Below are 13053 nucleotides of genomic sequence, written 5' to 3'. Positions count from 1 at the left end.
CTAAATCACTTGTTCCCGAATCTGTCTGGTTCTCACCCCGTACAAGATGGGATTTAACATGGGAGGAATGATTACAAAGAGGTTGGCTAGCAGGATGTAAATATAGCGAGGGATGTGAGTTCCACCAAAGCGATATGCGAAGATTGAGAAAAAGGCAAGGATGTAAAACATCAATATGACAGATGTGGGAGCCGCAGTTGCCTAGAGCCCGGCGTCTTTGGACGGGAGCTGGAAGACTGTCTGGAGGATCAGAATGTAGGACACAATAATAAACACAACATCTAGCCCTGTGGTTACAAGAGCCACCGTTAAACCATACCAGATATTGAGCGTTATATCAGCACAGGCCAGCCGGGCTATGCCCATGTGCTCGCAGAACGTGTGATAAATGACATTGGATCCGCAGTACGGTAACCTTTTCAGAAAGAATATAAGGGAGGCCACCAGGCAAACCCCTCTGATGACGGCTGCCACCGTGATTTTCCCTATCTGAGGGGGTCGCAGATGGCAACGTACCGATCAAATGCCATGGCCAGCAGGATGGCTGACTGCATGACGAAAATAAAATGGATAAAGAACATCTGGGTGAAGCAGGCACTGAAAGCAATTTCCCGGGTGTTGAACCAGAATATGCTGAGTGTTTTGGGCATTGTGGTGGTAGACAACAGAACATCCAGGTGTGAGAGGCCTCCATGCCTGGTATGCCGACCAACGTGCCACTTACGAGAGTGAAGCTGGTGTGATTGAGAGTGGCCATGATGGGGCAGGGCTCCGTTCCAGTTCACAGGGATTCTCTGTAGACAAAACAAGTGGCAATGACTGTCCGGTTAACTGAGAGTCCCATCAGGCGAAATTCACCCCCAGGCCCTGATGGCCCCACACAGGTTACGTCTACCCAGAAAAGAAAAAATAAATAAAAACCCTGAGGCAGCAAGTCTCAGTGCCCAGGTCTACAGGTGCGGGCTCACGCTATGATGCTAAACATAGTCATGTAGGCATTCCGGCTCAGGCTGGAGCTCAGGCTCTGACACCTGGAGAGGAGAGTTTTAGAACACAGTGTAGACGTAAAACTTGGGCACCGCTTAAATCCTATTTATTCAGAGACTCCGAGGCCAGACGGGATCATTGTGATCATCTAGTCTGACCTTCTGTATAGCACAGGCCAGAGACCTGCCCCACAATCATTCCTAGCGCAGAGAGTTTAGAATAACATGCAATCTTGACATAAAAATCACCAGTGATGGAGAATCCACTATAGCCTTTGGTAATTTGTTCCAATGGTTAAAAAGTTAGGCCTTATTTCCGATCTGAATTTGTATCTTCCAGTCATTGGATAGCCTTATACCTTTAACTGCTAGACTAAAGAGCCCATTATCAAAATTTTGTTCCCCATGAAGGTACTTATCAACTGCGCTCAAGTTACCCCATAACGTTCTCCTCGTTAAGCTAAAACGATTGAGTGCCTTGAGTCTATCACTATAAGACAGGTTTTCTCATCCTTTAATCGTAACTTCAATACTTGGAAAGATACTGGAACAAATTATTAAACAGCCAGCTTGTAAGGACCTAGAGGATAATAGGGTTATAAGGAATAGCCAGTATGGATCTGCCAAGAAGAAATCATGCCAAACCAACCTCATTTCCATCGTTGAGGGGGGACTGGCCTAGTAGATGGGGGAAGCAGTAGTTTTGATGATCTTGATTTTCATAAGGGGTTTGAGAGAGCCCCACATGACATTCTCATAAACTAGGGAAATTACTATATGGTAGGTGGGCAAGCAGTTATCAATGGTTTGCTGTCAAATATGGTGGGCGTATGTAGTGGAGTCACTCAAGGGTCAGTCCTGGGTCCATTGCTTTTTCATTTCTGACTATGGATAAAGGAGTGCAGAGTTGGCTTACCAAGTTTTCACATGAACCAAGATGGGAGGGGCTGCTAGCACTTCAGAGGACAGGACTAGAATTCAAACTGACCTTGACAAATTGGGAGAATTGGTCTGAATTCAACAAGGCGAAATTCAATAAAGACAAGTGCAAAGTACTGCACTTAGGAAGGAAAAATCAAATCCACAACTACCCAATAGGGAATAACTGGCTAGGGGGTCGTACTGCTGAAAAGGATCTAGGGGTTATAGTGATCACAAATGGAATATGAATCAACCGTGTGATGCAGCTGAGAAAAAGGTTAATATTCTGGGCTGTATTAAGAGGAGTGTCATATGAGAGATACAGGAGGTAATTGACCTGTTCTGCTCAGCACTGCTAAGGCCTCAGCTGGAGTTCAGTGTCCAATTCTGGGCAGCACAAATCAGGAAACTCTCTAACTTTCAGGGTAGTGACGCTCTGAAGCAGGCTTCCAAGGGAGGTTGTGGAATCCCCTCATTGGAGTTTTGTAAGACGAGGTGGGACAAACCCATGTCAGGGCTGGTCTAGGTTTACTTGGTCCTGCCTCAGCACAGGGGCTGGACTTGATGACTCCAAGGTCCAGCACCAGTGATTTTATTATTGCTGGAGAATCTCAGCTTTTATTTCTTAAGAAAACAAGGTCCTATCCCCGTGACTGGGGGGGGGGGGTGGAGAGTTTGAGATTGTGCTGCACCAGGAGGAAAGCAAAAGGACCCGTCGTTCATTATTTTTGATTATTTCAAGACTTTTTTAGTCATTCTCCTGATTTTCTGGTGCCTGAAAGAGCGCAGATTGCTAGCGCCAGGGGGCTGATGCCCCCCGCACTCCACCCCTCTGCCTCAAGCCTCAGCCCTAACATGGAGAGGGTCCCATGGACAGCTCCATCTCCACACCTAGCCAGCCCCTGATCTTTGCTGTGGCTAGCGGCAAAGGGGCCAATGAATATCAATGCTGAAGGGTTTTTCTGACGTGGGCACCTCCCCGCTGGGAGTCAGGCTGAACCCCATCCCACTCATTTACACGGATCTCAGGCAGCGTTCAGGTGCTGGGTGTGGGCCACTAATCCCTCCTCTCTGTCCAGGGAGCCTGGCTGTCACTTGTTGGCTCTGCCAATGGTCCATAGGACCTGCTCCTGGTTTGGTCAGTGGCAACACTCTCACTGACGTCACTGGGGGAAGATCGGTCCCGGCCGTGCTTCCAAGCACAGCCAGTGAAGGACACTGACTGAAGAGAGAAACTCTGGGTCATCCATGAGCAGGAGACTCCATGGCCCACTCCCGGCGTGGAAAGACGCGTCCTGTCCCCCTCCCAGGGATCCTTACCAGAGGGGTTAGAATGTCACAGGCAGAACGTCTGTCCAGTCAGCACATGGCTGTGAGTCCTGGGCAGTGACGCTACTTTATAAATCCTGCTTGGGCGAGGGGCGGATCCCAGCTCGGAACCTAGAAGCTGCATCTCCTGGGTGTTTTTTCCTCCAGCTGCAGATTCCCTCCCCCTCATTCCAATCACAGTCCTCATCCCACCAGGCCCTGCTGAAAGCCCGAGAGCTGCCCCCGACCCAAAGGTTAATGCCAGCGACTCACCAGGCTCCTGGCCCAGCTGCGGATGACCATTTACCAGCCACACACATTATCCAACCCTGGCTCCCTTGGCCATCAGGTCTGGATTCCCCGGGGCGAATCACCGGTGCAGGAGCAGCTTCGCACACACAGAGACCCGAACACCCAAGTTCTCCAAATCCTGCCCCCTTACACGTCCAGATGGAATGCCCCCAAAATGCAGGTGCCCCAGCACCAGAGCCCGGCTGCTACCTGGGGAAGGGCCCCTAGGAAGGTGCCAGGGAGGCTGCTGGAGATGTGAGGTTAATGGGGGGGGCAGGTCGAGGGCAGAGCGAGTTATTTCTGAATCACCCACATGTAGGTGGGAGCTGAACCGGCGGCGGAGCAGGAGGCTGCGGGGAGACAGAGACGGAGGGAAGAGGAGGGGGCATGGCTGGAACCCCAAGGGGGACCCATGGACAGAGGTGAAGGGAGGCTGCAAGGCCGGTAGAGGAGACACTGCAGGAGCACTCAGCAAGGCGGGGAAGAGAGGCCCCGACATCAGGGGAACGGGCTGCTTAGGGAACGACCACACGAGCGGGGGCTGGAAGGTCCAGCGGGGAGAGGTGCCTGCGCTACCCCTCAGGGAGCTCTGGTGCTTCCCACCGAGTGCAGCCCCACGGCATCAGTGGCTCCCCACTTCGGGTACGTCCATGGCTCTCGGCTGGGATCACGCTCAGGGCAGCCAGCCCTTCTTGTCGCTAGTGCTGCGCCAGCGGCCTTTCTGTTCCTAGCGTGCTCGCTCACCCAGCGCTGGCGCAGGTACGGCACTCGCACTGGAAATGACCCCTCCGGCTCCAGCGCAGACACACCTTAGTCAAATGGGGCCTGAGCTGCTTCTGGGCAGCGGGGCCTCCCTGGCGAAGCCCACGGCCTCTCTCTCCACTGCTGGCCTGTGCCAGATGGCTCGGCGCCTGTACTGGTGGGGGGCGGGCGTGCAGAGCTGGGTGCAGGCGGAGGTGCACCAAAGCCACCTAAATCTGCTCACTGACCCTCTTCCACAGACTCTAAGGGGAGGCGCCCCATAGGCCGAGGCAGTGACCCAGGAGCCCTGCTGATCCCAGGGGAGCAAAGGCTTATCGCCCGGGGCTCTTATCGCAACAACTGTGGACCCTGGGAACAGCTATCATCTGTATCTTGGCCTAATGGTATCTTGGGGCAGTGAGTTCCAAAGGCTAATTGTCTTGTGTAAAAACAAACCCTCCCTCCACCATTTTGAATTTGTTGCTTTTTGGTTTCATTGAATTTCTTTCCACAATCACGACCCAAATTTTTTTTCCTGATCGTTTTTCCTAAGATCCAACCTAGACCTGCCCCACTGCAACTTGAGACCATTGCTCCTTGTTCTGTCAAAACATAACTGCATATTTCTGTATTGTTCATCCCTTGGGCTGGCTGGACCTCCTCCATCCCACTCATTTCATCTGCGAGCTCCCTCCTGCACACTACCGGGCGAGTGGGTTGGCCACCTCCCAGGCCCATGGTCAGCACGGCCATCCCACCCTGCCGGTCTCCAGCATACCCCTGTCCCCAGCCCCCCCACTGGGGCCCACGCCAAGCCCTCTTGCGGGGAGTGTCATAAACAGATAGTTAAGGGTTAATGCCTCTTTTACCTGTAAAGGGTTAAGAAGTTCACCTAGCCTAGCTGACACCTGACCAGAGGAACCAATAGGGGGACAAGATTTTTTAAGAGGAAGGAGGGAAGTTTTTCCTTTGTTTTCTTTTTTTACTTGGAGCTGGAGTTTAGCCGTTTTCCGTTGTATTTTGTGAGTCTCCTGTTTCATTTGTCGAGCTTTTTTTTTTTTTTTTAAGCAGCCAGCAGCTCCAGACGCCCCTTACGAGCTTTTTCTTTTTTTATTAGCTTTTTTTTAAATTTAGCTTTTTTTTGCTCTTTTAGCAGTCGAATGTCTGCTAGTTTTTGTTTATGCTTAAGTTGCAGTTTATTTGCTGCCTTCGCACTCTAATTTTTGTTGCATTTTTTGTAGCTTTAGGTAAGGGCTGCACTCTTGCCCCCTGATTACTGGCCATTAACAGCTCTTTCAGTTTTTGATTTGTAGCCTTTTTTTTAAAGCTTATTCCATTTTCTGAACACAAATCTTCCAGGGCTTTTTTGTTAAGGCCCTTAATGCTCTTTGCTTATTCATTGCAACTGCTTTGTAACCAACCAAACTTAATACCAAAATTTAAATTTGGATAGCGTGGGGTTCTGACCCACAGCTTAATTGACCTGGTTCTGTGGATTCTTGCACGACTGACAATGCTGGTTCTGGCGGGACCCAACTGAGAGAGTTAATTCAGAACAAATTGCTTAAAACAGGGTAGTTACAGCCCAAGGCTGGGGTTTTTCCACCTCTAAGGCACACCAAACCAGCCAGACAGAGAGGACTTTGGTCTCACCCCACTGCCAGGGTAGTGAGTATTAGAGAAGGAATGAATTAGCTTATGTTTATTTCCTTTTGTGACTTTGTCTTTTTGCATTAGAGGAATAATCAAATTGGGATTTCTTTTGTGTAACTAAGGTTTTTGCCCAGGGGAACATCCTTTGTGTTTTGAATCTGTTGTCTGTGAGAGTAGTTTACATGCTAATCTCACAGAGGTATTCCTTGCACCCCTATTCTTTAATTAAAAATCTTTAAGAACCTGATTGATTTTTTCTTGTTGTTAAGATCCAAGGGGTTTGGATCGGTGTTCACCAGGAAATTGGTGGAGAAGTCTCTCAAGGCTACCCAGGGAAGGGTTATAGTACTTGGGAGGGAAATATTTTGGGGGGGAAAACAGTTCCCAAATGACTCATAAACGGTTGTTTAAATGATTTGGTGGTGGCAGCATGCTAATCTAAGCTGATAATTAAGCTTAGGAGTTCTCATGCAGGTCCCCACATCTGTACCCTAAAGTTCAGAGTGGGGGTGAAAGCTATGACAGGGCGTTTGAAATAAGGTCAGACAAACCCATGGAGAATAGACTGTAGGGAATGATCCTGGGCTGGCTGCTGGCGCCTGGGCCGGCTATAGGCTGATTCCCCAGAATCGGGCCCCGCAGGTAGGAGGGCCCCGCGCCTAAGAGGGCCCCGTGCCTTAGGCTCACCCGACGGCACTCCGCTCCGGCGGTATTTTGGCGGCGAGGGGGGGGGTCTGCTCCAGGGTCTTCAGCGGCATTTGGGCGGCGGGGGCTCCTTCAGTGCCATGGAAGAACCCCTGCCGCCAAAGTCCCGGACCACCTCCAGGTATTCGAATCAGGCCCCGCAGGTCCTAAAGCTGGCGCCATGCAGCAGAAGGGACCCAAGACATCTTCTCCACCACTACCAGCAAGAAAGAGCCACCGGCGCTGAGGCAGGAAGGGCTCAGGCTGACTAAACACACAGCAGCTGCTTGAGAGGCCAGCAGAACTGAAGGGTCCCGGCCCGTGGAAGCGAACAGCCAGCACCTCAGCAATTCACCGAGCGGAGGTGGGGACATCTCCCAGCACCTGCTTCTAAGGGCCGTGTAGTGAACCCAGAAAACAAACAGCAGCTGCTTCTAGGGACAGAGCGTTGTCTGTGTCCCTGTTCCCATTCCCCTCCCATTAGCAAAACATGATTCCAATTCCCCCACCCCCATTCCCATTCCCCCCCTTTACTTCCTGATTGACTGCAGACTATATAGTAATACTTGAGTTCTGCTTAGCTATACCTTAACCAATCATTTAACTGAAATTTAACTAACCAATCCTAACACATTGTAACATGATTATTTAACCAATTATAGCCAACCACCTTAATTGGTTTACACCCAACAAAATTAATTATACAGCAGACAGAAACAATCACAGAACCAGAGAGAGATTATACAGACAATCAATAGGGAAGTGGAGACTACAGTGACAGAACAATACAGAAATGAGGATTTCACATCCCAGCTATTGAGAAGTGAGTTCTTGCCAGACAGGATGCTATCAAACTGTCTCCTTTTACATCTTCTAGGCTCTTCCCTTTCTCTGGAGCGGATAGATCGATCACCCTCCTAACAGCCCCAGATCGCCTGATTTCAGTGTGCCGGGTTTGGGATGTGAGGATGTGACTGTTCACTTCCCAGCTTATGCAAAAAGAAGAACAGGAGTATTTGTGGCACCTTAGAGACTAACAAATTTATTAGAGCATAAGCTTTCGTGGACTACAGCCCACTTCTTCGGATGCATATAGAATGGAACATATATTGAGGAGATATATATACACACATACAGAGAGCATAAACAGGTGGGAGTTGTCTTACCAACTCTGAGAGGCCAATTAATTAAGAGAAAAAAAACTTTTGAAGTGATAATCAAGCTAGCCCAGTACAGACAGTTTGATAAGAAGTGTGAGAATACTTACAAGGGGAGATAGAGTCAATGTTTGTAATGGCTCAGCCATTCCCAGTCCTTATTCAAACCGGAGTTGATTGTGTCTAGTTTGCATATCAATTCTAGCTCAGCAGTCTCTCGTTGGAGTCTGTTTTTGAAGTTTTTCTGTTGTAATATAGCCACCCACAGGTCTGTCACTGAATGACCAGACAGGTTACAGTGTTCTCCCACTGGTTTTTGAGTATTTTGATTCCTGATGTCAGATTTGTGTCCATTAATTCTTTTGCGTAGAGACTGTCCGGTTTGGCCAATGTACATGGCAGAGGGGCATTGCTGGCACATGATGGCATATATCACATTGGTAGATGTGCAGGTGAACGAGCTCCTGATGGTATGGCTGATGTGATTAGGCCCTATGATGATGTCACTTGAATAGCTATGTGGACAGAGTTGGCATCGGGGTTTGTTACAAGGATAGGTTCCTGGGTTAGTGGTTTTGTTCAGTGATGTGTGGTTGCTGGTGAGTATTTGCTTTAGGTTGGGGGGTTGTCTGTAAGCGAGGACAGGTCTGTCTCCCAAGATCTGTGAGAGTAAAGGATCATCTTTCAGGATAGGTTGTCGATCTCTGATGATGCGCTGGAGAGGTTTTAGTTGGGGGCTGAAGGTGACAGCTAGTGGTGTTCTGTTATTTTCTTTGTTGGGCCTGTCTTGTAGGAGGTGACTTCTGGGTACTCGTCTGGCTCTGTCAATCTGTTTTTTCACTTCAGCAGGTGGGTATTGTAGTTTTAAGAATGCTTGATAGAGATCTTGTAGGTGCTTGTCTCTATCCGAGGGATTGGAGCAAATGCGGTTATATCTTAGAGCTTGGCTGTAGACAATGGATCGTGTGGTGTGTCCTGGATGGAAGCTGGAGGCATGTAGGTAAGTGTAGCGGTCAGTAGGTTTCCGGTATAGGGTGGTATTGATGTGACCATCGCTTATTAGCACAGTAGTGTCCAGGAAATGGACCGCTTGTGTGGATTGATCTAGGCTGAGGTTGATGGTGGGATGGAAATTATTGAAATCATGGTGAAATTCCTCAAGGGCTTCTTTTCCATGGGTCCAGATGATGAAGATGTCATCAATGTAGCGCAAGTAGAGTAGGGGCGTTAGGGGACGAGAGCTAAGGATGCGTTGTTCTAAGTCAGCCATAAAAATGTTGACTCCAAAGAGAGACTGCTGAGCTAGAATTGATATGCAAACTAGACACAATCAACTCCGGTTTGAATAAGGACTGGGAATGGCTGAGCCATTACAAACATTGACTCTATCTCCCCTTGTAAGTACTCTCACACTTATTTTAAACTGTCTGTACTGGGCTAGCTTGATTATCACTTCAAAAGTTTTTTTTCTCTTAATTAATTGGCCTCTCAGAGTTGGTAAGACAACTCCCACCTGTTTATGCTCTCTGTATGTGTGTATATATATCTCCTCAATATATGTTCCATTCTATATGCATCCGAAGAAGTGGGCTGTAGTCCACGAAAGCTTATGCTCTAATAAATTTGTTAGTCTCTAAGGTGCCACAAGTACTCCTGTTCTTCTTTTTGCGGATACAGACTAACACGGCTGTTACTCTGAAATCTGTTCCCAGTTTATGGTTGCCTCTGGGGCTTAGCCAAAGACCTGAGCCTAAGAATCGGGCCTCAGACTGTCAGTGAGAAAAGGCCCTTACACCGGCAGACCGTGATTTTGATTTTCCCTTTTATACCTCTATAACTAGCTATGTGATAAACATATACCTACATTCTTAAAGTCTAGGCCTTTGCAGACAGGCCTGAATATCTATATCCTTGCCTTCAGCTAACTCTCCTGGTAGGGGATCTGTAGGAGGTCTGGACTCACCCCTGTGGCACCTCCTACTGGTTGTCCAGGGAATTAGCTCACCAGCCTCTGGAGCGCCCTCTGCAGGGCAGTGATCCGCCTTGTCCTATGCACTGGCCCCCGTGTCCCTCCCAGGACCCCAGTGCCCCTTACCCTGGGTGCTGCCTCCTTATAATCCCGGGCTCCCTACAGCCCCCTGGCAATACCCACACACGTTGGGTCTCCCCTCCCAGGGGAACCTCCACCCACTAACCCCACCTCACCTCAGGATAAGGCCACGGCCAGTCACCAACTAGCCCCCGCTCCCTGGGGCAGACTGCAGTATAGGCCACTCATCATCGGCAAGGTTGGGTTTGGACCTGCTGCCTTGGCCTATTACCAGGCCACAGCCTGGGGCTATCCAGGCTGGAGCTCCCCGGCCTTTCCCCAGCCCTGCTCCACTATAGGTACCCTGTCTATCTCCCTGCAACCAGGCCCTTCTCTCTCTGAAAGCAGAGAGAGACCGATGGGCACCTGGCTCCCTGCCTCTTTATACAGGCCATCTGGGCTCTGATTGGGGTGTGGCCCAGCTGCAGCCACTTCCCCCAATCAGCCAGGGTTTTACCTTACCCTGCCCCAGCCCTCTGCAGGGCTTTTCCAACCTCTCAGGGCAGGAGCGGGTGTCCACTCTGCTACACACCTCCCCCCTCAAAACCCCCACCCCAGGGGATCAAGGGGCCTTCTGGCCTGTACAGCCCGGAGGTGTCCCGCCAGCCGCGCCAGCTTCTCCTCACTGTCCTTGAGCTTGACAGCCAGGTCTTCCCTCTCTTGGCGAGCTTTTTGGAGCCCCACCTCTGCCGTCTGCCGGGCCTGCTCCGTGGCCTCTAGCCGCGTCCGCAGGTCCTGGTCCCCCAGGCCGTCTTCCTGACCCCACTACCCTCAGGGTCTGGGTCCATTTGGTGGCCTGGTCATGGACCACTTGGGTCCCAGCCTCTTCCTGGGCCCACTCGGTCTGGGTCTCATCATCGGCAACAAACCCCGGGCCAGTCTGGGTTCCTGCCTCCCGCAGGGATCCCTCCATCCCGGTCGCCGCCTCCAGCAGTTTTGGCCCTTCTGGCCTCACGGGCACCTCCTCTGGCCTCTCCTCACTTCTTCTGAGGGGGCAGTGCCTCCTTATATTCCCGGGCTCCCTACAGCCCCAGCAGGCATCCCGCCTCTGTGTTGCCCGGGGCCTCGGTATTTTCCTTTTGTCCTTCGCCGGGCCAACCCTCCCGGGGTTGCCCTGGGCCGTATTCCTGGGGCCAGGGCACTCCCGCTTCAGGTGCCCCCTGCGCCCACAGGCCCAACATGCATTCAGCCGCTGAGGTTCCCTCCCCGCACGGCCTACTTGAGGGATCGGGCACCGTCGCATTGCAGAGTGAGGTCCTCTGCCTCCAGCCCCATCGGGACAGTCCCGTTTTAAATGTCTAGCCTGACCGCAGGCGTAGCAAGCCTTCGCCACAGGCCTCCTGGCCCTGGCACTCTGTGGCCCATGCCCTCCGCGGTCTCTTGTATACTCCCTCTTCAGGAGTGTTCGCACGGCCTGCTGCTCCTCCACCAGCTGGCCGATCTGTGCCGGGAGGGCCCACAGCGCCTCCCACAGTCCATCCCGGGTCTCCCGGGCCCCCGTCAGCCCCCTTCCACTGGGCCTCTGACGCCGGGCCCCACCTGGGAACAACCCCTGGGGTCTCTGCATAATATACCCCACAGTATACGGGATCCATTGTCCCGTTCCTCAGTTTCCCCTGTCCAGGCAATAGTCCTGCTGTCCTTGTCTTGCCCCTTGTGTCAGGGGTGGACCGCTATGCCTGCATTCTCCACCATATGTAGAGGGGTCCGGACTCACCCCTGCGGCGCCTCCTGCTGGTCATCTAGGGAATTAGCTCACCAGCCTCTGGAGCGCCCTCTGCAGGCCGGTGATCCTCCTTGTCCTCTGCACTGGCCCCCGTGTCCCTCCCAGGACCCCAGTGCCCCTTGCTCTGGGTGCTGCCCTCTGGCAATACCCACACACGCTGGGGAAAGGCTGAGGAGCTGGGGAGCTCCAGCATGGATAGCCCCAGGCTGTGGCCTGGTAATAGGCCAAGGGGTACTGGGGGTTGCAGAGGGCAGCCCAGGGATAGGCCAAGGCAGCAGGTCCAAACCCAACCTTGCCGATGATGAGTGGCTGATACTGCAGTCTGCCCCACAGAGTGGGGGCTAGTTGGTGACTGGCAGTGGCCTTATCCTGAGGTGAGGTGGGGTTAGGGGGTGGGGGTTCCCCTGGGAGGGGAGACCCAGCGTGTGTGGGTATTGCCAGGGGGCAGCACCCAGAGCAAGGGGCACCGGGGTCCTGGGAGGGACACCGGGGCCAGTGCAGAGGACAAGTCGGATCACTGCCCTGCAGAGGGTGCTCCAGAGGCTGGTGAGCTAATTCCCTGGACGACCAGCAGGAGGCGCCACAGCGGTGAGTCTGGACCCCTCTACAGGATCCCATAGTGCTGCAGCCACTGTCTGCAGAAACTGACCCCTCCCTATTCTATCATCCTGCTAACCAAGAGATTCTCTAGTGTTCTTCATTTCAAGTTTTTTCACCTGTACCGTGTCCCAGATTTGTCCCAAAGCAGGTGGAGAGGAAATATGTTACAATGTCACACACGGCGTGACCACCTGTCCTGTGTTGGGGGTGCAGTGTTCCACATTACACATCAAATCAATAAATATTGTCTTGTAAACACCAGTAATCATGCAAAGGATTGGACACTGTAATACAATCGGTTCTTTGTATATGAGTGTGGGTCACAAATCAAACATGTGGGGGGGGGGCCTTAAAAATAGACTTTCTCCAATAACTTCCAAGTTGTCCTTTATTTGAAATCCAAAGGGTGTGTACATGGGCGTGAGGGAGATTACCAGAGCCAGGGACTAAGTGTTCTGGTGCAGGAACATCAGTGCTAGGGAAGCTGTGTGCTGCCCCTGGTGTTGGCACCATCAGACCCACTTACTTTTTGCAGACTCCGGGCGGCACACACCAGTGCAAAGTGCCAGGCTTTGTGCATAGCAATGCCTGGCTGCTGGTGTGGCCCCTGATGTGCCCCACTGACTGGGTGGGTTGCAGTGGCCATGTCAGTGGCAGAGGCCGGACCAGCCCCAGTGCATTGTCCCCGGATGCACTGACAGAGACACGCCCCAAAACACACCAGCGGACATGCATCTCCTGCAGGGAGGGACTGGCCTGCACAGCCACCTAGGGGAGCAGCTGCTGTGTCCCACTTGCTGGCAGGGGTGTGGGTGAGGGTCTACACAGCATTTAAAGCTGGCTGCCCCCTGTGGCTGACTGGGGCTCGCTGTGGGGCTGGGTCTGGGCTAGCTGAAC

At 51.9% G+C, this 13053-nt stretch overlaps 1 pseudogene; it reads right to left on the bottom strand.

Moving 5' to 3' along the window:
• Nucleotides 1-10743, bottom strand: LOC101938538 (olfactory receptor 52B2-like; annotated as a pseudogene).
• Between the last annotated feature and the right edge of the window lie 2310 nt (nt 10744-13053).

The sequence above is a fragment of the Chrysemys picta genome, chromosome 1 (assembly GCF_011386835.1).
Source record: "Chrysemys picta bellii isolate R12L10 chromosome 1, ASM1138683v2, whole genome shotgun sequence".
Taxonomy (NCBI): domain Eukaryota; kingdom Metazoa; phylum Chordata; order Testudines; family Emydidae; genus Chrysemys; species Chrysemys picta.
Note: the sequence above shows the minus strand (reverse complement) of the source record. Positions and strands in the feature narration are given on the sequence as shown.